The following is a 26,792-nucleotide window of genomic DNA, read 5'->3' on the forward strand; positions in this document are numbered from 1 at the left end:
AGCTCCACCGCCTCCCATTATCTGACTACCAATAATTTAAAGGATAGATCATCAAAGGCTATTAGCCAAGATGGGATGCAACCCCATACTTCAGGTGTCCCTAAGCATCCAACTGCCAGGAGCTGGAACTGGACAACAGGAGACGGATCAGTTGAAATTGCCCTGTTCTGTTCATTCCCTCTGAAGCATCTGGCATTGGCCACTGGCAGAGATGGGATACTGGACTAGATGGACCATTGGTCTCACCCAGTATGGTCATTCTTATGTCCTAATTTCCTGCAACTGTGAAATTTAAATCAATACAAATTGAAAAAAAAGCTAAAAACAAATGATTAAAAATAAAAATATATTCCATTTTTAAAGACTATATAAGCATATTACTGTTAATAGTCCAGTATTTATTTATCAGGTCAAATGCTGGGTTTGGATATGCACATGGATATCACCATGAAGTGGAATAATCAGTGTTTTGAAAGAGCCACACAGATGAACACACTCAATTGAGGGGTCCTCAACTCCTAAAAATTGTAAATTAGAATAATTAAATCCATCCCAAATAATGTGTTTGACTTCACATGAGCAACCTTAATCATATATCCCAAATGTTCAGAGTCTGCTATCACAAACCAGGACTTTCAGACTCCAAATTTCTTGAGTGCATCGTATTCCATATGCATCATGAAATAAACAATCCACAAAAAAAGTCTCCTCAAATTCATTGTCAATAGGGAGTTTCCTGCACACATGTGATTTTATACATCTTTCCACTACATCAGAGATCCAAATGCAACCTCCAGCACTTAGGGACATCATGGAGAACTGTGAAAACCTTCTGCCTTGATGCTGATTGCATAAATGGATTATACTCATGTATATAAGTCATTTGTCCATCTTTTACATTCAATGTCCAAAACCAGGACCTAAACAGGACCCTGTGTATGCAGATATTATTCCACTGAAGTCAGTAGAGCTGTATGTGTTTGCCCAGGGTTGCAGTTAAAGGGTGTCAAGAAAGGGAAATAAGGAAACAGGAGAAATGAGGCTCCAGGAACGGTTAACTACACAGAAAGTGGTAGTCATGTTTTTTTCAGCATGGTCTACACTATGAGGAGAAGCTGGACTCTATTTTTGGCAGAGATGCCACCACTAAATCATGGTATCTTGTGGACGCAACCAAGGACACCTCCATAGATGTCGACCAGGACCGAGCCAAAGAAGGTTGATCCTGAAACTCAGGATCTTGTAGACCTGCACAACTCACTGACGTCTGAAGCAGACACAGTGCTGGAGACCCCAGACTCTCCCGAATCACAGGCAGAGGACCAAACAGTGTAGGGCCCTAATACATCCCTGAACCTGTGTCCCTGACGAGTTGCAGTGTTTCATAAAGGCCACCTCTCTGGTTGTTCAAAACATTCAGCAAGTCTGCCCACTTCCTCTTCCCATCCATCAGCAAGGTTCTCTTCCTCACTCTCACATAGCTGCTTGCTGTGTTTTGTACAACCTAGCATACAAGGCAGATATTGCTCATCAGTCTCCAGTCTTGACATCAGGCACCTCCATCTCCCAGAATGACAGGAAGAAGGGCAACACCCTCAATGTCCATAGTGATCCTCAGAGAAAGAATTCCATTTTTCATTGCAGAAAACAGTCCACAGTTTCTAAAGATCCTGGCATCAAGGACCTTTCCAGACCACCCCACATTAGTATTGGTGAACCTTCCATGGTGATCAACCAGGCCTTGTAGCACCCTACGGAAATAGCCCTTTCTGTTGATGAACCCTAAGCCTGGTGGGGGAGCAAAGAAAAGGCATGTGGGTCACATCAAGGGCTCCACTGCAATTCAGGAACCCCAACCGCGCAAACCCATCAAAAATATTCTATGCATTGTCATGACTTATGAGACAGGGAAACATCACCTTCTTGATAGCAAAGTGCACACCTCCATTACAACAATCCCAATGGTTGCTCTACCAACACCAAACTGGTTAGACACTAACCAGTAGCTCTCATGTAACTGCTCCACCACTGCAGTGCCATGGCAAGCACTGCACAAATCTCTAGGAAAAGTAGCTTCTGACATCTTAGTTTTGCCACCAATGCTAGTCATCCCAGGTCTGCAGCACTACCGTGTCCCACCAGTCACTGCTAGTTGTCTGAAACCAAAAGCAATGGTCCAAAGAGTGAAGCTGCTCAAGGAAAAGTTCAAGCAAAAGTGTCTGCTTAATTTCAGCCACCACCTTCTCAAGTGCTGGTTCTAAAGTCATTGTACAGCTTGAGATATATCGCAGCAGCCTGTTTGAATTAGGCACCATAAGGATCAGAACACTCAGCAATGTTTCCTCCATGCTGCCTGACAGCACTTTGAAAATGGTGCTGGCTTGTAACAACAAGGATGCTGAGCTGAAACAAGAGTAATCATAGGAACTATTTACTTTGACCCCAAGTCCCACAATTCCAGTCCAGTGCGTTCCAGTAGGTAACCCATACAGCCTAGCTGCTGAGCAATGCACCATGGAAAGACTGCTCAGAATGCTGAGCACTTAATCTGAAACAACACAGAGCTTTATGGATGCAATGATCACCAAGGGAAGTAGCTTAACCAGGGATAACTATGTGGTGTGGGTGCACTGCTCATATAACACAGATTCACAGAACCAGCAACAGCTTTCAAGGGTAGACATGCCCTGACCTACTTAAAGTTAAATGAGTGCTTTGCTGAATGAGGGCCTCAAAAAAGACAATTGACATCACAGATTGAAGGTCGGATTTAAACTGTAAACTACTGCATTCAGACTGATTTAGCATCTTAAATCTGTGCCTTGGGAATACAGCAAGTATTGATACATAACAACTCCTTTTCTGGATACTGTAAAAGGCCACTCAGAACATGGCAATGTTTAAAAAAAAAAAAGAGGAAAAGAAATTGTTCTAAACCTCTTCTTATTATGCAGTCCTAGGAAAACAAAGCTAGCACATCTGTAATCTCTTTCATGATGGATCTTTTGCTCTGTAAAAAATTTTATTTTAAGAAAAGATGTTTAAAGATCAAGCAGCTTGCGAAAACATGCTGTCTGGTATAAAATAATACAAGAGCAATTTATCTCATTTGTTTCCATTGGGAATGGTTGAAAAATTAAGCACTTCAGCTGCTGTTCATGAGACACTAGATATACAAAGTATTTTCATATCGTACTGGCAACCAAAAATAAATAAAATACTTTAAAAAGAATGCAGTGGGTGGGAAAGCTCCGACACTGAAAGTGTTTTGAATTAGTTCACTCACCGTCTGTTACATTAACTAGCTTCCTGATAAGTATAAAATATAAAATCAATATTAGATAGATAGATAATCAATTCTTCTATTGTTCTATTAGCATTTTAGGATACCTGAAGCATGCATTTTAACAGTTTCCTGGTTTCAGAGCCATTGTGAACAAATAGATATCATCACCCTCATCATGGCAAATCCCAATGAAGGGGATAATTGATCTTGACTGACCATAATGAACCAAATTCAGCATTCATATAACAAATGCAACCGCACAGGTACCAGCTAATGCTCATTATAATGATGGTGAGGGTGTCTTTTATCATACCTGCCACTAGGAATCAGAGGAAAAACCTAGGCAGTTTGGTTTTATTTTCCTATTTTTATTTAAGATTTTTAAAACTAATCAGTAGCTTATCACTAAAAGAGAGCTGCCATTATGCAATTGAGAGAAAGCTAAGAGAAGCTCCTCCAGATCACTGCCCCACAACATCTGTAACTGGCCAGAAGAAAATGAGGCTTCTTTTTATTACTAAACTGAATTGCATATCCGGAAAATGGTCTTTATGACATCTCCCTACTGGACAGTCACGAAACAGCAGTCTTCACAGATTTTAAGCCCAGAAGGGAGCATTACAATCATCTCATCCAACACAGAGGCCATTGAATTTCTTCCAGTAATTCCTGAATGGAAACCAATAACCTTGTGGTTGAACTAGAGCAGTGGTTTTCAAACTGCAGGTCTCGACCCAGTACTGGGTCACAGTGGCTCTGGACCGCACCACCGACCAGGCCATTAAAAGTCCCATTGGTGGTGCTGCCCAGCTAAGGCGGGCTAGTCCCTACCTGTTCTGACACCGCGCTGCGCCCCGGAAGCGGCCAGCAGCAGGTCCGGCTTCTAGGTGGGGCAAGTCCATCACATTTCATACTATTCCTACAGCCTGTATTTCAGTGACTAAGAAGCAAGACCAGAAGGATACACAGCAAACAGGAAAAACGAATGTATACACATAACATTTCCAAGTATTTTCTAACAACAAATTCATAATAACAGGAATTCTAATCCTTACTCATAGGAATATGATTCAAATCTAAAAATTAAAACGAAATGAATCCAGACTGATACCATCTAATATTTGTTAATGCTAAACTACAATGACTTCCCAAACAATTATTTTAGTGTACTCAGAGTGTTAAGAACAAAACAAAAAAAAACACCTCACTACCCAAAGAACTCACCATACATTTTTATAATTAACAAAAGCAAATGACAGTTTTCCATAATATATTAAAATATACCACTCATCATTTTAGACAAAAGGATGCTGTTCAAGGTAATTTAGGAAGTTTTAATTTATTTTTAAACACATTGGATCAAGGGCAACATTTTCAAGAGTGCCAAAGTGACTTATGCTATGTCTACACTGCAATTCAAAACCCACAGTTGACCCGTGTCAGCTGACTCAGGCTTCTGGATCTCGGGCTACAGGGCTGTTTAACCGTAGTGTACACTTTCAGCCCAGGCTGGAGCCCAAGCTCTGGGACCCTTCACCCTCATGGGGTGCAGACACAGGTATTTAATTGAAGTGCGAAAATACCCTTAGACACTTAGGAGCTTAAGTCTTATTGACATTCAATGAAACTTTGGCTCCTAAATACCTAATTCACTTTTGAAAATGGGAGATAGGGATCTAAATCATGTAAGCACTTTTGAAAATTTTATACCAAAAATGTGGGGTCACTCAGAGGTGAAAGTAAGCCGGTATGCCGCAGTACGGCATACCGACAAGAGCCGGTGCCCCAGGCCCTTTAAATTGCCTCCAGAGCCCCACTGCTGAAGCCCTGGGGTAGAGGCTGCAGAGCTCCGGCGACTATTTAAAGGGCCCGGGGCTCCCCTGCTTCTACTGCCCCGGTCCTTTAAATAGCCGCCGGAGCCCCGCCGCTGCTACTCCAGGGCTCCGGGGGCTATTTAAAGGACCAGGGTGGTAGAAGCAGGGGAGCCGCAGGCCCTTTAAATAGCCCCCAGAACCCTGGGGTAGTGGGAGCTCCAGGGGCTATTTAAACGGCCGGGGCTCCAGCTGCCTCTGCCGCCCCGGTCCTTTAAAATAGCTGCCGGAGCCCCACCGCTTCCCCAGGGCTCTGGCAGCTAATTAAAGGACGGGGGCAGTAGATGCAGGGGAGCCCTGGGCCCTTTAAATAGCCACCGGATCCCCGGGCTGCTGCTGCTGCTGCTCTGGTGGGGGGGGGGGAGAAGGAGGAGGGGGCACTTACCTTACAGGGTGGGCTGGGGCTGGCTCTGACGCCCTAGCACCACCCCTTCCAGGGGCCAGAGCTGGCCCCAGGGTACCGGTAAGTCACTCAACTTACTTTCACCCCTGGGGTCATTCCATTGACCACGGTGGAATTCGACTGGGAATGAATTTAGCCCATTAAAAGGGGTTGCTATTGTAAGCTTTGGCCCTGAGATAGCTACAAAATGTTACAAAATGTTGTTCCATTAAATGTTTGAGCATTTATGGAAACAACCAGTGTCACCCCCCACGATTCTTGTAACAGCTCTTAGGAAATCCTGAAATCTTTCCTCAGTCAATCTCTTACCAATTTCAACAGGAATTTGCCTAAGTAAAAAATACATGATGAGAGAGAGAGAGGGATCAGTCCCTTCTATGGTAAAATCTGCAGGAAGAGATGAGAGGAGGAAAATTCAGTAAGGCTCCCCTCACTAAGGCTTCCCTCTCATTGTTCCATCAGGCATTTGAGTTGCAGTTTTCTCCCTTTCCCTCCCAGCCTGCCTATGGAATGAACCATGAGTCCAGCCCTCAAACCCCATAGATCCTAGGGAGAGGGAAGGAGATTGTTTTGGTAGAGGCATCAATTGTGCATCAATTCTGAGACCCAGCACTCACCCCCATGCTTCCTAGAATAGGAAGTGAGGTGCTGGAACTACGGGTTCGGGGTGCTCCCGCACCCCCTGGCTTGAAGTGGTATCCATCATATATTAGGTTTACAGTTTGGTTCGATGGCTCTCAGCACCCCCACCATACAAATTGTTCCAGCACCCCGGCTTCCTAGGAACATGGTTTGATCCATCACCCTCCCTCAGCAGTTCTGCAAAGGCAAGGCATCTTTAATCTCTGGGAGGAGCTGCATACGCAGGCCATTGGCGGAAGGATGCTGTGATTCTGAAAAAACACAGAATGTCTAAAGAGACGTTAACTGGTAGATTAAACATGCATATCCTAACAGCAATTATTCTTTGGTAAGTCTGATAAATACTGTACTATTGTACTATGGTAACATTGTAATTTCTTGCCTTTATATATTTACTTTTACAGAGCAGGACACGCTTTGCTCTGCATTTTTTCAGCTATACAGAAAGGCCTGACATTTTCCTATCAAACTTCACCTAGAGAACTTGACAATGATTAGGAAGCTGGTGTGCTAAGAGCACCGCTGAGCATGCGACTAACATTGTTTCCTTGTGCTCCCCATCTGTGTCTTTATCCAACTGTTGTCTCCTGTCTTGAACTTAGGTTGTAAGCTCTTTGGGACAGGGACAGTCTTTCTTTTCTGGGTTTGTACAGTGCCTAGCACAATGGGATCCTGGTCCATGATTTGGGCTCCAAGTTGCTACTGCAATGCAAATAAATAACAAATCGTGGGTACACTAGAAACCTAGTATCAAAGAAAAACAGAAAGATGTACATATTCGCACATGCTAGGTTCCATCTTTGAAAGCCTCACCAGTGTTTGTTAACTAAGAGCCAGCTTCTGCAAGCTTTTGTGCACAATGTTTACTTTGCTCATACAAGTATTCCCATCGGCTTCAATGGGAATACTCACGTGAACAAAGTTAAGGGAGCATGCGCATTTCAAGGATCCAACCCTAAATCCCTGATCATCAGAAAGTTAAGCATCCATCTCTTTCCATAGAAACACCTTTCTTTGCAACTGTCTGACTATGACTGGTATTCTGTTAATGTTATCTTATCCTGTCTTCCTCCATATTGTGGAAATCCACTGGGGAAGGTTTCAGGGTCAGTGGCTAGCAGGAAATACTTTAGCAGAATGGGGCTGTGCTGGGAAGGGAGTGTAAAGGTAAATGGTCCCCAGGATTTGCTCATTTTGCCCCAGTTTAATCCCCTGCAATTTCTGCAGGGGTAAACCACATCCTCCCCCCACAATCAGAATGTTTCCAAGTTTCCACAAGAACAATTTCATGGAGTTTCCCATCCCCTATCTAGGAGTAATCTGTGTCATTGATGGTCTGTCCCTACATTTATAATTTTTAAATAGCCTAGGAATCTTTTTTTTGTCCAAAAATGATTAGCATCTACCCTAATTGTTTCAAAATTTGTATTTTTGTTTTAATGTATACAAATAGGGTCTTGGAAACTGCAATGATATTTTAATTTGATTGTTTATTTTGATTGTCTGCAACCATAATTACAAGAACAAAGAATTTTGCCCCTTAGCCATGGTGATAGGCACCATATTAAAGCATAAATAGAGACAGCCTCACGGAACAAAATTCAGCCCTGACAAAACTGGGTTCAGCTCTTTGGTTTTAAAAGGAGAAGTCATTGCAAACATGTAATAATACATCATATCATGTCATAAACACAGGGTTTTCAAGGCTTTAAAGTTACGCACTTGAAATCATGAAATAATAATCTGTATTACAATAAAAATCACGCACCACCAAGATAAAAGCTTCCATCACACATCCAGAGAAAGTTCTTTCTTTTATTAATGACTCATATCTTGTACTCCTAGATGCTTTCCTCAGTTTATTCTCATTACTAGTGCAGATTAATAAGGGTGCAAGTAAATCTGTTGTGAGCTTTTCTACCAGGCCTGACTTTCAGTGTAAGTAGGAGTTAATGTGGGCATGACAGCTCAATGATTTTTTTTTTCTTGCAAAAGTAATTGTATACTCTGATCATGTCTCCCTCAGACTCAGAGACAGCCTGCAGAACAACTCCCTCTGCCTGGCATGTCAGAGATCCCTCCAGGAAGGAAGCCTACTTAGTTACAGCATCACACTGATGTACTTTAATAGCAGGGTATAAACACATAAAAGTTTGGGGTTTCCAACATGCTCAGCATTGTGGCCCAACTCTGCTCCCACTAAAATCAACAGGAGTTTTACCATTAACTTCATTGGGAGTCAAATTAGAGCAACGCTGGGTTCTTCTGAAAATCCTACCCAATGGGTCACGATCCTGGAGCCCTCACATGAGTGATCCCACTGAAGTCATAACTAAACACTGTAGGATCAGTCCCAAAATCTTATTTGAAAGGCACAGTGAGTCAGAGCAATGCTGAAGTCTATAGTTATGTTTATATAAAAATACAGCCCCTAGATTACAGCATGCTTTGGGGATGTTAACAATTAGATACACAAAACTGTACATAAATTAAAACTGCAAGGATTAGTAGCACACATAGGCTCACAGTACTTTTAAAGAATCACATCTAAAGCCAGAATTGCTTTCTAATTACAGTGCTTATCTAACCACTTGTTCTGCAGAGGTGTTGGTTGGTTGTTAAACAAAGATACAATACAGTCTACCTGCTCCTTCAATAACCCGAGTCTGTTATAATTAAGAAAATACAATACAATTAAAGAAACTGAGTATAGTGATCTCACGGTGTATTTGAATGTGCAGATACTTATATATTGAGGAAACAAACTCAGCAAAGCAGGAACAGGTGTTCAGAAATTTTAATTTAGAATGTAATTGTGTTTGCAATGCCTTTGGTCTGATCCCACATTCCTTAATTAGTTGAAATTTCCACTTTGGGGTGGAATATTCAAAAGCACTCATGTCTGGTTAACTCTGTTCCCATTGACCTTGATGAGAGTTTTACCTCAGATGAACTGAAGTATTGCTAGAGTAAGGACTGCCGGAGCAGGTCCTTTATGCATTGAGATCATATACTGTATTATTTTTAATGAGTGTTTTAATGTCTGCTGACACTGATGCCCACTCTGTTCCCTCTGAACTGAATCCAGTTATCTGAGAGAGAAGTAGAGAGGGAATACTGAACACTGAATTTTCTTTGTGGATCAGCACAAAATTATTTGGCACAGGCAACTCTGCAAATATTTGTGAAACAGTGGGTAAATTTGCCATGTATGATGGCCCTCAAGCTTGTACTTCCCTCTTTGTGGTGTGGAGGCTCATAAATCCAGTGCTGGTGCTCAGTAATGCTGTAATAGGAAACATATTGATACAGGCTGCATCCAATGTCACTGGTAATTTTTTTCTTATATGACCTATTCAGCTTTGTTTAGCTTGATGTTTCCCTTTATTTGCAAAAAGCAGCTTATTTTTAAACTAGGTTCCTAGCCCTACAGGTTTTCCTCACCATAGCAAAGTGCACTGCCCAGTCAGGCTTAGGCAAGCATGGAGCCTGCAAGCACAAGTTGTCCCATTCCTCAGGGGTTCCTCAAGGAGAAGAGGGAGTACAGTGGATGCCATTTTCACAATCTTGTGAAAGGTAAGGTAGCCTCTGTTTTAATTTGTGCAGGGGAGTCCCTTTGAATACAGGCCAGCTCCACGTCGGAGACAACTCCACATTGTAGATGGATGCCACAAGAACAGGTGAACAAAGTATGACTGTGAGGCTGCAATAATAGCTTTAGGTTTCATTATGCTACCGGTTCAGGAGGTATTTGTGTATCTGAGCTGGATCGTGTCTAGACATTATGTAGTTTTAGACATATTTAAGTAAATATTTATCCCCCACATTCCATTTCCCCCGACCCCCAAAGAACATAAAAGGGGGGAAGTTAAAGCTCTAATGACGATTGAGGCCTCACTCCACAGGCTTGCTCTTCTAGGCACTCTGTGTTTGGGACTCCCACTGAAATCAATGGCAGTTCCCTACATGGACACTCACAGGAAGAAGCCACAAGAACTCATGTTATGAGTATTGTATGAGGTGTTCTATTGAACTGGGAGTCATGTTTAAAATGATAGCTCTTTCTGTTTCTTTCTGAAGTGACTCACTTCTTCCCATAGGACTATTTTGAATGTATTAGGATCATAATAAGGAGAAATTACTTCTCCCACCAGGAGGAAAAACACTGATGAACTGCTCTTTCAGTTTTCTAATACTTGTGAGGCACTTAGGCCAGATCCTTAAAGGTATTTAGGCTCCAGACTTCTATAAAATCATGCAGAGTTGACAGGGTCTTGTTTTTTAACATCCTACCAATAGTAAACTGCGTGGAACAAAATGAGCCTGATTCTTCTCTCACACTGGCTTGACATGGGTATAATTCTATTTACTTTAATGGAGTAACTCCTCATTTACAACAGTTTCAGGCATTTTCTACATGGGAAAAAATTTTCAGTATAATCCAAGTTGTGAATGAAAATCACTAGATTTTCACTGGTATAAACACCCCCCCCCCCCCCGCTGCCCACACACACACACTCCCTCCCTCCCAGCCTCTACATGTGGGCACTCTAATTCTGATATAAAAGTGCTTTATTTTTTTATTTAGCTTATGTCGTTTGGGAGGGCTTAAGGGGGTTAAGCTGTACCAAAAAAGCCACCGTTACACTGGAATAAGAGTATCCAGACAGTGGGGGAGGGGGTTATACAGTTTCCTATGTAGGCAAACCTTAAGTGAGAGAAGAATCACACCAATGTATCTAGTTCAGAAGAGATAAAGGGCTGCACCAACTCAGCCAGATTTTGAAACTTTTGTTTCAAGGTATCTAGATACTCCAAACCTAATGCTTAGACTTCTAAGGCAAGCCATCCCCAACCAAAGCACTCACCTTCATCTTGAGGGTTACCTGACAGGTCATGTTACTGCACCTACTCCTGGTAGGTTATTTGGTACATGTAGGTATTTCAGTTCTGGCCTGTGTCTATACTAAATCCATTTCCTCAAAAATATTCAGTGTCTATTTACCAAAAGAATGGCAAGCCATGCTACACTATTTCCTTAATTATAGTCCTTCTAAATATTTAACTACCTATAGTGCTCCCTGGAGGTGGATTTTTGCAGTGGATTCTACAGTGAAGGGTTTGCTATAAAGATTATACACACAGTATGAAGGCATTCTGCCTTCTTTTTTTTTTTTATAATACGGAGCCTTACAATGAGAAGTTAGAGTGCAGGACCCTTATTTTTGAAAAAAGAAAAGGAGTACTTGTGGCACCTTAGAGACTAACCAATTTATTAGCTCACGAAAGCTTATGCTCAGATAAATTGGTTAGTCTCTAAGGTGCCACAAGTACTCCTTTTCTTTTTGCGAATACAGACTAACACGGCTGTTACTCTGAAACCTTATTTTTGAGGTAGCCATGTACTGAGAAACCCTTGTACTGAGAAAAGGAGAACACTATATTTTTATATTGGTAAACATACAGTTTTCTTGTCTGTTCAGTGTCAAAAACCTGATCCACATTAAGAATCAAATGTATTGTTCATTTAGTATTTATGTGCTTAATCTCGGTATCCTTAAACTCTGAATGGAATTAGAAGACTATACCAATACTTAGCATTCAGATCTGTAGTCTGTTTTCCCGATAGGAGTTACATGATGCTGTGACATACGGAATGTTTTTAAACCAGCAGGAAATCTGTGCATTTCAAGCCCACCCTCCCTTCAGCTCATTCAGATGTATGTTTTTGATGTAAAATGAGTTATTGTACGTAAGCAACTGTAGATAAGCCTAAAGGATATCATGCAATTTTCTCCACTGCTTTCACATACACAAATATGTCCTAATACTGCAGCATTTTCAAACAAACCCATCATGCAGATGCTTTAAAAAGTTACACTATAAAAACTAATTTCATTCTTTTGTAGCGAACCGAATGCATATTTAATTTTCTATGCTTTTAATAGCCAAGCATCTAAGAATTCTCTTTGCTTCAGGTGGCTCTGTACACCACATGGTTACACATTTCAGTTAAAATCATGTATAAATGTTTTCTAGTTATTTAACCTTTCCCTTTTCTTTCCTCTCTCTCTTGTTTGACAAGCACTATATACAGAATCATTTAGCCTTTTCAATCTCTCACTATAAGGAAAAGTAGGTTAAAAAAGAAAGAGTAAGAGAGCTATCTTCCAACATACCTTGCAAGGAGAGTACTGTTCACTCCCAGCTGTTTGACTTTTCAATACCTTCACTCACACTTCAGTGCTCCCAAGATTCATAATGTCACAATCACTGTGGACTTACAATTTGAAGCAGAAACAGATTTCTCTCTCTCACCCTTCCTCTCTTTCTCTGTGCAGCTGACAGCTTTACACTTTGTTAGGACTGTAACAGGACTTGTCTCCCAGCCCTTTCACCACTCTGATGAATAATCTCCTCCCTGCTATTAAGAGCATGTAACCATTATATCTTAAAAAGCACGTCAGACCTTGTATGCAGTAGCTGTGGGAAAGCTGCATTTATTTAAACAGGAAGCTTGAGCACAGCACTTCCTACTTCCCATCTGAGTCCCAGTTGAACTGCAGGTGATTGCTTTAAACCGTCAAATTCCAACCAATACATATGTCCCAATCTTCTTATTTTGACATCTCTGCTATTTGTAATTATAATTCCCATCTGAGTCCTGACAAGGTAAAAGTAAGAGAGATATAATGGTGTATGTGACACTTATACATAGCCCTCCAGTTGTCACTTAACCAGCTCTAGGACAGTGGATTGTATAGCAGCTGACCTGTTGGCACGTTGCCTGAAATGTTACTGCTTTCTGCTCATCCCCTCACATGAATGAAATGTATTGAATATGAAGTGATTTCCCCAAGAGGAAAAATATCTGAAATTACAAATATAAATTGCAGGTGCAACTTCAAATCTGAATCTTATTGCGCTGTTGATTTTATTCAGCTTGCGTCATTAGGACAACTAAGGGTATGACAGTGCTGCAGAAAAGAAGGCTGCAATACTAGATTCTGACTCCTTAATCTGAGGTTGCATGCAACAGAGGTGATGAATTCAGAGGATCCATTCTCCTTGCACAAGTGCTCTGTTCATCTAGTGAACCAGCAGTGGTACGTACGGTACCATATAGAATCATAGGACTGGAAGGGACCTCGAGAGGTCATCTAGTCCAGTCCCCTGCACTCATGGCAGGACTAAGTATTATCTAGACCGGGGTGGGCAAACTTTTTGGCCCGAGGGCCACATCAGGGTTGTGCAACGGTATGAAGGGCCGGGTAGGGAAGGCTGTGCCTCCCCAAACAGCGTGGCCCCTGCCCCGTATCCTCCCCCTCCCACTTCCCGCCTCCTGACAGCCCCCCTCAGAACCCCTGACCCATCCAACACCCCTGCTCCTTGTCCCCTGAGTGCCCCCTCCCAGGATCCCACCCCCTATCCAACCCCCCCACTCCCTGTCCCCTGACTGCCCTGCCCCCATCCACACCCCTGCCCCCTGACAGGCCCCCCATGACTCCACCCCCATCCAACCCCCCGTTCCCTGTCCCATCCAACCCCCCAGAACCCCACCCCCTCTCCAACCCCACCCATTCCCTATCTCCTGACCGCCCCCCCCCCGAACCTCCGCCCCATCCAACCGCCCCCTGTCCCCTGACTGCCCCCTGGGGCCAACTGCCCCTTATCCAACCCCTCCTCCCCCCACCCCCTTACCCTACTCTTACCCTTACCCTGATTCTCAGAGCGGCAGGACACACTTATTTGAAAGCCTGGGAGGTGGGCGGGCGCAAGCCGCGCTACCCGCGCGGCGGCATTACTACAGGGAAGGGGGTACAGTGGGGGAGGGGCTGGGGGTGAGCCTCCCCGGCCGGGAGCTATGGAGCTGGACAGGACCATCCTGCGGGCCGTAGTTTGCCCACCCCTGATCTAGACCATCCCTGACAGGTGTTTGTGACACAGAGCCAGTTAGTACTCTTCTCTGCCTGCTGAAGGAAAAGTGCCAGACCACAGATGAGATCTGGTATGGCATTTCTATATGTCTTAATGGGTGTGAAAAAAAAATTGAGAAAGAAAAGCTAGGGACATTAATCAAAGTTAATCTGCAATCTTCTCTTTATGATGAAATGTGTTGTATATCATGTAATTCAGGATGGCAATATGCCTTCATACTTATTTGGGAGGACTGTTGAATGTATGCTCATTCTCCTTTTGTGTATCTCTCTCATTGCTGGGCTTTTCAGAGTTGATTTTCAGAGTTATACTTCATCCTATTAATTTTTATAAAAATTGATAAAGATTAACTTTCAAATTTTAAAAGCTAATACAGTTCTGGGTTTCTGTACATTTATAAATGTATACCTATGCATACAAAAAAAATCATGTTAAAATTACATTATTAAGGTTGCAAAGACAGTCAGAGGCTTAGGGACACCCAGAGCATGGGGTTGCATCCCTGACCACTGATGGACAGATGAATAGCCATTGATGAATCCACCCTCCATGAACATATCTAAATCTTTTTTGAACCCAGCTACAATTTTGGCCTTCACAACATCCCCAGCAATGAATTCCACAAATTGCCTGTGTGTTGAGTTAAATACTTCTTTTTGCCTATTAATTTCATTGGGTGACCCCTGGTTCTTGTGTTATGTGAAGGTGTAAATAAGACTTCTTTATTCACTTCCTCCACTCCATTCATGAGTTTATAGACGTCTGTCATATCCCTTTTAGTTTTCGCTGAAAAGTCCCAGTCTTTTTAATCTCGCCTCATATAGAAGCTTTTCGTTAATCATTTTTGATGCCCCTCTCTGTATCTTTTCCAATTCTAATATATCTTTTTTGAGATGGGGCAACCAGAACGGCACGCAGTATTCAAGCTGTAGGCATACCGTGGATTTATATAGTGTAATTATGATATTACTGTCTTGTTATCTATCCCTTTGCTAATGGTTTCCAGCATTCTGTTAGCTTTTTTGATTGCCGCTGCACATTGAGTGGATGTTTTCAGAGAATTATCCCACCGTGACTTCAAGATCTCTTTCTTGAATAGTAACAGCTAATTTAGACCCCATTATTTTGTATGCATAGGTGGGATTGTTTTCCAATGTGCATTACTTTGCATTTATCAACATTGAATTTCATCTGCCATTTTGTTGCCCAGTCACCCGGTTTTGTGAAGTCCCTTTGTAACTCTTCACAGTCTGCTTTAGACTTAACTACCTTGAGTAATTATTTATTGTCTGGAAACTTTGCCACCTTCCTGTTTACCTATTTTTCCAGATCATTTATGAATATGTTGCAAATCACTAATCCCTGTACCACTATTTACCTTTCTCCATTCTAAAAACTGACCATTTATTCCTTCCCTTTGTTTCCTGTCTTTTAACCAGTTACTGAACCAGGAGAGGACTTTCCCTCTTCTCCCATGATTGCTTACTTGCCTAGGAGCCTTTGGTGAGGGATCACATAAAAAGCTTTTTGAAAGTCCAAGTACACTACATCTACGGGATCACCCTTGTTCAGCTGTTTGTTGACACCCCCCCCCCCTCAGAAAACTCTAATACATAGGTGAGGCATGATTTACTTTTACAAAAGCCATGTTGACTATTCCCCAACAAATCGTGTTCACCTATGTGTCTGATAATTCTGTTCTTTACTATAGTTTCAACCAACTTGCCTGGTACTGAAGTTAGGTTTACTGGCCTGTAATTGCCAGGATCACCTCTGCTGCCTTTTTAAAATCTGGCGTCACATTATCTATCCTCCAGTCATCTGGTACAGAAGCTGATTTAAGTGATAGGTTACATTCCATAGTTAATAGTTCTGCAATTTCATATTTGAGTTCCTTCAGAACTCTTGTTGAATACCATCTGATCCTGATGACTTATTATTATTTAATTTATCAATTTGTTCCAAAATCTCCTCTATTGATAACTGAATCTGGGACAGGTTTGTCACCTAAAAAGAATGGACTGGGTGTGGGAACCTCCCTCACATTCTTTGTAGTGAAGACCAATGCAAAGAATTCATTTAGCTTCCCCACAATGGCCTTGTGTTCCTTGAGTGCTCCTTTAGCACCTTGATAGTCCATTGGCCCCATTGATTATTTGGCAGTTTCCTGATTCTGATATACTTTAAAAAAATTGCTGTTAGTTTTTGAGTCTTTTGCTAGTTGCTCTTCAAATTCTTTTTTGACCTGGCTATTTATACTTTTACACTTGACTTGCCAGAGTTTATGCTCCTTTCTATCCGGTTCTCAACCTTTTTCTTTCTGAGCCCCCTTACCTCCAGCATGCTATAAAACCTCCATGGCCCACCTGTGTCACAACTGATTTTCTGCATATAAAAGTCAGGGCTGGAATTAGGGGGTAGCAAACAGGGCAATTGCCTGGGACCCCACGCGACAGGGGCCCCCGCGAAGCTAAGTTGCTCAGGATTTGGCTTCAACCCCAGGTGGCGGGGCTCAGGGCCCTGGGCTTCAGCCCCATACGGTGGGGCTTCGGCTTTCTGCCCTGGGCCCCAGCAAGTCTGACGCTGGCCCTGCTTGATGGACCCCCTGAAACCTGCTCACAACCCCCCGGGGGTCCCAGACCCCTGGTTGAGAACCACTGGACTAGACTATTATGTGCCACAGGCAGAGCACGGAAGGAACCAAGGTGCACCAGAGCTCAAGGCCCCTGAAATGGCAGGGAAATGATTAGGTGAGATATACCCAGACAATGTGATCAGGAACAGTCAGCATGGATTCACCAAGGGAAGGTCATGCCTGACTAATCTAATCGCCTTTTATGATGAGATTACTGGTTCTGTGGATGAAGGGAAAGCAGTGGATGTATTGTTTCTTGACTTTAGCAAAGCTTTTGACACGGTCTCCCACAGTATTCTTGTCAGCAAGTTAAGGAAGTATGGGCTGGATGAATGCACTATAAGGTGGGTAGAAAGCTGGCTAGATTGTCGGGCTCAACAGGTAGTGATCAATGGCTCCATGTCTAGTTGGCAGCCGGTGTCAAGTGGAGTGCCCCAGGGGTCAGTCCTGGGGCCGGTTTTGTTCAATATCTTCATAAATGATCTGGAGGATGGTGTGGATTGCACTCTCAGCAAATTTGCGGATGATACTAAACTGGGAGGAGTGGTAGATACGCTGGAGGGGAGGGATAGGATACAGAAGGACCTAGACAAATTGGAGGATTGGGCCAAAAGAAATCTGATGAGGTTCAATAAGGATAAGTGCAGGGTCCTACACTTAGGATGGAAGAATCCAATGCACCGCTACAGACTAGGGACCGAATGGCTAGGCAGCAGTTCTGCGGAAAAGGACCTAGGGGTGACAGTGGATGAGAAGCTGGATATGAGTCAGCAGTGTGCCCTTGTTGCCAAGAAGGCCAATGGCATTTTGGGATGTATAAGTAGGGGCATAGCGAGCAGATCGAGGGACGTGATCGTTCCCCTCTATTCGACACTGGTGAGGCCTCATCTGGAGTACTGTGTCCAGTTTTGGGCCCCACACTACAAGAAGGATGTGGATAAATTGGAGAGAGTCCAGCGAAGGGCAACAAAAATGATTAGGGGTCTAGAGCACATGACTTATGAGGAGAGGCTGAGGGAGCTGGGATTGTTTAGTCTGCAGAAGAGAAGAATGAGGGGGGATTTGATAGCTGCTTTCAACTACCTGAAAGGGGGTTCCAAAGAGGATGGCTCTAGACTGTTCTCAATGGTAGCAGATGACAGAACGAGGAGTAATGGTCTCAAGTTGCAATGGGGGAGGTTTAGATTGGATATTAGGAAAAACTTTTTCATTAAGAGGGTGGTGAAACACTGGAATGCGTTACCTAGGGAGGTGGTAGAATCTCCTTCCTTAGAGGTTTTTAAGGTCAGGCTTGACAAAGCCCTGGCTGGGATGATTTAACTGGGAATTGGTCCTGCTTCGAGCAGGGGGTTGGACTAGATGACCTTCTGGGGTCCCTTCCAACCCTGATATTCTATGATTCTATGATTCTATGAATGCTGGCAACTGTCACGCACACGCACACACACACACACTGCAGAGAAAAAATACCAAGGACACTGCCAATCTGACCTGGGGAAAAATTCCTCCCTGACCCCCTTATTAAGTTGTTTAGCCCCACAACTCCTATTTGGAGGCTGTTCCAGAATCTCACCACTCTGATGATAAGAAACCTTCTAACTTCCAATCCTTCTTCAAGTGACATTCTCACCTCCTGTCCTCTCAGCTTCGCTCCCTATCCCCACCCATTATCACCTGATCTTGTTTACCCTCCCTGTGCCTCATAGTCACCTGGCCCTCGCAGTGTTCCTGCCCGTCTCCTGACAGCACAGCCTGTGGCCATCTTCACAGAGTGCAGCCTGTCCGCCATTTGCATAGGAAACAAAGCAAGATGGCATCCACCTTTACTAGGGCAGACTACCTGCCACCTGTAAAGTCTATAGGGAAATAGTGGTCATCTTCACTATGGGTATTCTGTGGCTTAAATCCCATTGAAAATCATGGGTGATGGGCATACCACCCCATATTTCAAGTAGCTAAAGTGGTATGCAATTGGTCACCGCTAATGCCCGTGGAGCCATCCCCACTGCTGGTCCCAGCACCTCACCCTCCAAGTCTGTGCCATGCTCAGCTCCCACCTTTCAGTCCAGCCCACCCAGGTCCAATGTTAATCCCCACCCTGAGCTCTCCTGCCAGGCACTGAGCGTGCCCAGGAGAAGCTAAACCCACCAAGGTGCTTGAGCCCTGGAGGTTAGATTAATCTGCAAGGTTAGACTAATCTCTTGTGGACCTGGACCATGGCTCCCCCCCCCCCACTCCATCCGTGCTCTGCCCCAAGGCCCTGCCCCACGCTCAGCCTCTTTCCCCTGAGGCCCCGCCCACCGCTTGCATGGTGGGGGAGGGTGGAGAAGAGCGAGCTGAGATGAGGGGGTAGGGAGGAGCGAGTGGTGGGCAAGGCCTCGGGGCAGGGAAGAGCCGAGCAGGGGCGGAGCCTTGGAGAGGAGCACAGGCAGGGCCTCAGGGGGAAGAAGCCAAGCGAGGGTGAGGCTTCGGGGTGGAGCACAGGTACAGCAGTGGGGCTGGGCCACAGTCCAGATGCTAGGGCCCCTTCTGCATGTGGACCCGGCCCCACAGCGCCATTGGTGCCATTTTAAACCTGGTACGAGCACCCACAAGCCACAGTATTGCTGACAGTTTCATCCAGAAGGCTACAGTCAGACGTAATGTCTTTAAACTGGGACGTTAATGAAGTCAGCTTGTAGGTGAGTACAATGATTTTAATATACTGTAATTCATAATGTAATTATGTAGTTCATTACTATTTTAATAATGATTAAATTAAGATACCAAGAATAGACACATATTAAAAAACTAGAATATGAAAGTAGTATATAAATATGCTGAAAATAACCTCCCCCAAAAACTGGCAGAGCCCCTTCCCCCCCAAACACACACAGCTCTTCAAAAGCACCCACCAGCAAAAACGAAAGTCAGCACCTGTGCCTCCCTAGGTTTGCCCCTGTCAATGGTACACATTGTGCATAATATGCATATGGCTGTGGGCACCACTGAATACAGAAAGTGTTCTACTTAACCAGGAGAGGACGTTTTGTGGGTTAAAGCAGGACAGTCCCATGAAACCCAGGACTGTTGGGAGGTATGGCTGGGTGGCCATTTTGAAAAAGGCAAAACTTTACAAGTGTGTTCTTGATCATCCCTAGATCACAAGACATTACACACACACACAACTCAGTTGGCAATTCTGTCAGGCCCCGTCATCACATGTTTATATATATAACATACACAAAAGCCCCCATAGCCTGATAAGTGTATGTATCTCTGTGTCTGGTTGACAGAAGAGGTAAGTCTGTTACAGCCCTAGCTAAGGAGCCTTAGCTCAAGTGTAACAGCTCGTGCTTTCAGATTCGGAGGTTGTTGGTTCAATCTGTGGTGTATGTCAGCTAAAATTGTGGCCATCAGACTATTGTATAAGAAGAATAGAAAAGGATAAGATTAAATAAAGAGCAAAATGAGACAATATGATTACATTTTTCCAGGAAAAAAGCATAAAAGACCGCTAACACGCATAAATACTTTCCTAATATTACGTTTTGCATAGCTACATAGAAAGGGAAGTGGTCCACATGAATGTGAGAGAAAAGGTGTCCATGAGATGATTTCACATACAGCATCTTAGACAGTATATTTACTCAGGCACTGAATTTTTGAGATATCATGGTGACTCTTTCAAATGCCACCAGTGAAAGTCCAAATCTATCCCACTGTACCATCCTTCTCAAATACTTGTGGTCTATTTTATAGAATTACAGTCCCTCCAAGCTATTCCTCAAGTCTGCTAGTACAGCACATAAGAGCTGTACAGAAACCCATCTTCTAGGTCAAGCTAATTTTGTGAACTGTAATAAGTCATGCTAAAATTGCTACCCAGCTGGATTCCCCTGTCTCCCACAGCAACCCACATGGATTCAGTATTTTTTTTTTGTTCATTGAAAAAGAAAAAAATCACAAAGGCATGTCATGTCATATGTCAGCTCTCACAAACTAAACACTTCCTAAATTAGATTTCTTTTTAAATTACGGTGATGGAGTCACACAAGCATGGAGTGTCACACTAACCTTTTAAATTTGAAAAGAAAAAAGCCTCTTAACTGAGATGTTATATGCCAAGATAAGTCTCCAAGTGAATTTTTAGATGAGTTTGAAACTTCTAGAAGAGTAAATGTTAACACAGTTGAACTATAAACAGCTACCAGGTCTGTCTTTCCATCTACTGCAAGTATTTCTAACATGTCCATCACTGAACTATCAGTGCACAAACATGTCACTGCAATTACTAATTATTCATTTATAAGGTAGCCTAGCCACAAAGCAATAACGTGACCACTGACCATTTTTCAAGTACCATAACCACAATCCCATTAAGAGCAAATGAATATGTCAAGTTAGTGTGATACTAAAAGCCTTATTAACTCTGCATAAAGAGCCAGGATCAGACTGCAAAAATAAATGTTGCTTCCAGTTCTCAGACTGACTGAGAATTGTACAACCAATAAATTAAGAACAGCAAAAAAAAAATGAATGGCTTATCACTCATGTTATAAAAAACAATGTTATGTTATGGGACAAGTTTTTAATGCCAGAACCTAACTCTCACTTACACACACACACACGCACACACACAAAAGAAAAAGTGTCTTCATGTATTTCACCCACTGAATATGTAAATCTCACATTTGCAGGCACAAAAAGTATTTATATATGCAAAAGGGGCAATTTCACAAGGAAATAGGGTGCTTATATGTGACATTACTATCAATTTTTAAGAAAACAAATGCCTTTTGTCTGCAAAATAGGTAGAAGTATATTTTATGTAGTTGCAAGAGCGGTGCTCATAGTGTCATTGGATAATAATGGTCCTTTGCAAAACAGCAACAGCAAAAGTTTTCAGAAGAGAGATTTCAACCTAATAGTTATTGTGCAAAAGCAGTGGCTTTATTCACCTTATCATGAGGTTCTATGCTATATATATATCATGCAGGTGGTGCTAGAAATCAGATAACTGCACAAAAAAATGCAAAGCTTCATGGTATATTTTGTAAGCATTTTTTGCATACCAAGGCTTATTTTGATTTGTTACAAGAAAATCGAGATCCTGTCTTTTCCTGTTAGATTGTTCTACAACTCTGAGTTGGTATGCAGGTCCCTCACTGATATGCTAGGCTTGAAATCTTAATTCTCTTTGGCTAAAACATAATCAGACTTTATAATAAAACTGTTTGGTGGTGAAGTATAATACAATCAAGTAGACTTTTTTTAAATACTGGTAAAAAAACAAACAGGGAAAGAAACATACCTACAGTGAAAAATGTGAGTGAAAGGGCATGGCATACTGCCATTGACAGCATGGTTATTCCTCATCTGATTAAAAAATGACGGCAGTTTCCTTCTGAACCTTTATGATCCATAGGACCTCAGAATATGTGGATGTGCCCCACATGGACACAATGAAGAACACGAAGAAGTGATTGTAAATCACCCCAGCTCCATAAATAAACCAAAATGCATTACTTGTTATGAGATGTTGGTCTGTGGGGCCCCAGGCGAACATAACACAGTTGTGTAACTCCCACAAGAACCAGTATTTCTCCTAAGGATGTGACAAATACAACTCTGAGAACTTTCTCACACAGAAGATATTAATTACTGGTATCTGTCAAATAGAGAAGAGATGTAGCCAAAGAAGAAGCCAGTGAGAGGTCTTGCTAGAAAGTGGTAAGAGTTAGCATTTGTAAAGGGTAAAACCTCCTTCAGCAACTAGGGACACCTGTATGTGGAATGCTTGCTCCAGAGACAGATTCACAGAAATCTTGGCATCCAGTGTAGAGACTGAAACCACAATACCGGGATTCCATTCAAATTTTGGGGCTGGATCCTGCAGGGACTTACAAGTGTACTTATTTCCATTAGAAATCCCCTTGGGAATACTTATGGTAGTAGGTATTTGCAGGTTCGGGCAACTTTGTCCTCAGCAACTCAACAGCTCTGCAAGATCCCTCTGTGATTTTTAACCTAGCTCCTCTTAATGACTGTTCAGCAGTATGAAGAGTTAGCAAGAGGGGAAAACAAACCAAGCTAGGATGGAACTGCCATAAATAAAATGCTAATGAGTTTTCAGTTAATGACTAAACATTATTTCCTGAAAATCACGTGTTTTTCATGAACAGTTTGCCAACAGAAAAATGGGCTAGAATCATCACATTGTTTGTTCAGCTCTAACACAAACATGTAATACACACTGTTATGGAGTTGCTGGGTTCTTCTGTGGACTCACCCTAAGAGCAGGTGTTGAAACCCTGAAGGGAGTTGGTGACTGAGTGCTGTTGACTCACTTTGGCTTGTCAATATGTAATTCTATAATAGTTCTGAAGAGAAGGGATTGGTCCCCTAGGCAGTGGTGTTGATATGTCACAAGACAGCAACCCTACAGACAACCAAGCCTGGCACAAAGGCTTGGGCTGGAGTTTAAGTTGTTGGTTTTGTGTTGCCACATTAATAAAGCCAAATACAAGGAAAGGGGTGAGTGTTGACTCTGTACAGTGTGTATAGTTTGTTGTGGAGTGGAAATGTGACCTGTTTATAGACATGTATTCATCCATATCGGATCACAGACCTGAAACTGTCCAATAAACATAAATGAAATCTACTATAAGAACATGTATCTACAAGCTTAAGGCAGATGGAAAGAACAATTTGTAAACTCTAGCATTCAGGGTATCACACGTATTCTTGCAATAAGGACTCACTAAAGTTTTTCTAACTTTTAAAAATAAAAACCTAAGGGCAGCAAGTGTGCACTGGTAACAGACCAACACAGTGAAGATTCCAGGTTGAGTAATAGGAATTCTTATTGCTTATTAACTATGTTCACAGCTAGATTCAGAGCTTGGGCCTTAATTTATGTAGTTTTTGTCTTCTCGTTTTGATTATGCTCCCAAAGTGATACAAGCTGTTGACTGGTTTCAGAGTAGCAGCCGTGTTAGTCTGTATCCACAAAAAGAAAAGGAGGACTTGTGGCACCTTAGAGACTAACCAATTTATTTGAGCGTAAGCTTTTGTGAGCTACAGCTCACTTCATCGGATGCATTCAGTGGAAAATACAGTGGAGAGATTTATATACACAGAGAACATGAAACACATGGTGTTACCATACACACTGTAACGAGAGTGATCAGGTATGGTGAGCTATTACCAGCAGGAGAACCGGGGGTGGGGGGGACCTTTTGTAGTGATAATCAAGGTGGGCCATTTCCAGCAGTTGACAGGAACAGCGGGGGAGGGGGTGAATAAACATGGGGAAACTACAGTGCTAATAAGCGATGGTCACATAAACACCTCCCTATACCGGAAACCTACTGACCGCTATGCTTACCTACATGCCTCCAGCTTTCATCCAGACCACACCACACGATCCACTGTCTACAGCCAAGCTCTACGATACAACCACATTTGCTCCAAGCCCTCAGACAGAGACAAACACCTACAAGATCTCTATCAAGCGTTCTTACAATTACAATACCCACCTGCTGAAGTGAAGAAACAGACTGACAGAGCCAGAAGAGTACCCAGAAGTTACCTACTACAGGACAGGCCCAACAAAGAAAATAACAGAACGCCACTAGCCATCACCTTCAGCCCCCAACTAAAACCTCTCCAACACATCATCAGGGATCTACAACCTATCCTGAAGGACGACCCATCACTCTCCACAGATCTTGGGAGACAGGCCAGTCCTTGCTTACAGAGAGCCCCCCAACCTGAAGCAAATACTCACCGGCAACCACACACCACACAACAAAACCACTAATCCAGGAACTTATCCTTGCAACAAAGCCCATTGCCAACTGTGTCCACATAACTATTCGGGGACACCATCATAGGGCCTAATCACATCAGCCACACTATCAGAGGCTCGTTCACCTGCACATCTACCAATGTGATATATGCCATCATGTGCCATCAGTGCCCCTCTGCCATGTACATTGGCCAGACTGGACAGTCTCTACGTAAAAGAATAAATGGACACAAATCAGACGTCAAGAATTATAACATTCAAAAACCAGTTGGAGAACACTTCAGTCTCTTTGGTCACTCGATTACAGACCTCAAAGTGGCAATTCTTCAACAAAAAAACTTCAAAAACAGACTCCAACGAGAGACTGCTGAATTGGAATTAATTTGCAAACTGGATACAATTAACTTAGGCTTGAATAAAGACTGGGAGTGGATGGGTCATTACACAAAGTAAAACTATTTCCCCGTGTTTCTTCCCCTCCTCCCCCTGCTGTTCCTGTCAACTGCTGGAAATCGCCCACCTTGATTATCACCACAAAAGCTCCCCCCCCCCACCCCGCTCTCCTTCTCTCCTGTTGACTGTTAATTAAGTGATTTCGTGACCTACCTAGAGTTGTAGTGATTCCAAACAGTGAAGTTAAATTGCATTTAAAAACTGGAAGAGCAAAATATATAGGTAGCATAGGGAGACAGGTAGCTTCACCTGTAATAAAGACAGTCAAATAACTAACACTGTAATCTGAAAATAATCTTGAATCACGGCCTTCTGTCCCTGTGTCTCTGTTTCTCTATCTGTCTGATGTTCTTCACTGACCTTTTTTTGTGAAAATATAGCTTTATTCTAAACCATGTCAATTTCAAAGGACAATTGTCTTATCTCACCCTGATAGGGCCATATTTTGGAATTTAGAAGGTAGTTAGGAGATGGAGAGCAATTTAGTGATACATTTCAGCCCAGACCTTGTTGTTTTGAGTACTCACCTGTCAGAAATAAATGCCACCCACCCGCTCAGTGGGTGGGGAAATTGATAAGGACAGCAGAGAAAGGGGGACAGTCCCAATAGTAAGTGAGGGAGACACTTGACAAGGGACAATAGGTAGCTCCTCCCCCGGGAGTCTCTGACATCTGCTGGCCACCTGGTAGAGAGGGGTGCCAACTGGCCAGCTTTCCCCAGCTCTCAGGATTTAGGCCAATGAAGAGGGCATGTGGAGCCTCTTTCGGCTCTGTTCAAGCAGGCCACCCTATCCACCCAAATTAGGAATGGGAACCCAGCCTGACAAATCCTGCGGATCTAGCCAACATCTGTATAGTGCTCAGGATGGTATTTTTTCTCCCATGGGCCAACTGGCAGAAGACCAGGGAGGGGTTGTTGTTTTTTGCCTTCTTTTTAGCACCTTCAAGCCACAGTAGGAACAAATTTAGAACTTAACTAAGGTACTGGGGTGGTGGTGTTTATTCATCACAACTTGTGGACGGTTTCCAGTGCAGTTAAGAGAATACAATGAATGGTTCCCAGAGGTGATGGGCTTTGGGCTCATGTGATAGTGTGAGACCTTGTGGCCTTTGCAGGCTGAGGGACCTTGTATCCCTCATAGGCCAAAGTCCCCACTCTCCTGTACCCTCTGTCCCCATTACTGGGGAAAAGGTGCTAGAACTCAGAGAGAGCTGAGTCCTTGGGGGCAGGGTATGCTGAGGAGAGCCTGGGTAATATGGGTTATATGGTACAGAGCCCTGTAACCCTGGCACCAGTTAACGGATCATATGGTAAGGAGCCCAGTAACCCCCTCACTGGAATCAATTAAATGCCTAGTATAATAGGAGAGTATGGGTGATGGGCTGGTAGCGCCCTTCCCCTGTGTTAAAGTTTAATAAAAGTTGAAGCCTGCCACTTAATTCCATGTATGCGTCTTTCTTCATTTTGCCACTATGTCCATATCAATACCTCCAGGGGGCAGAAATTAGAGGCCTGATTCTGTGTTCATTAAAACCAGTTGCAGATTCCCCACGAACTTCATTGGGGAGGACCAGGACATAACAAATCTTTGAGTCACCTATGAGTGATGCTGTTTCTCTGGTATCCAGTTCTGAACAGAGACCAAACCTGTAATTCATTATTATTGGACATAGCTGCCAACTTTTGAGGAGCTCCTTGAATGTCGTTTGTCACAGAAGTGAGTTTGGCTTGAAGAGCTGGGGCTGAGGATGCACCCCTACCAGAAAACTGA

The 26,792-nt window shown here is 43.1% G+C and overlaps 1 protein-coding gene across 3 annotated transcripts in view; it reads right to left on the minus strand.

Annotated features, from left to right (window-relative positions):
- RNF144B (ring finger protein 144B) overlaps nt 1-26,792 on the minus strand; it is a 133,146-nt gene that overhangs the window by 61,386 nt on the left and 44,968 nt on the right. The window contains exon 1 of one of the 3 annotated variants that reach the window (XM_074944796.1): nt 12,382-12,727. The exons of the other annotated variants lie outside the window; for them this stretch is intronic. The gene's annotated coding sequence lies outside the window, so the exon portion shown is untranslated. Of the gene's footprint in view, nt 1-12,381; nt 12,728-26,792 lie in introns of those variants that run through there. 3 annotated transcript variants of the gene reach the window in all.

This window comes from Natator depressus, chromosome 2, assembly GCF_965152275.1.
Source record: "Natator depressus isolate rNatDep1 chromosome 2, rNatDep2.hap1, whole genome shotgun sequence".
NCBI lineage: Eukaryota > Metazoa > Chordata > Testudines > Cheloniidae > Natator > Natator depressus.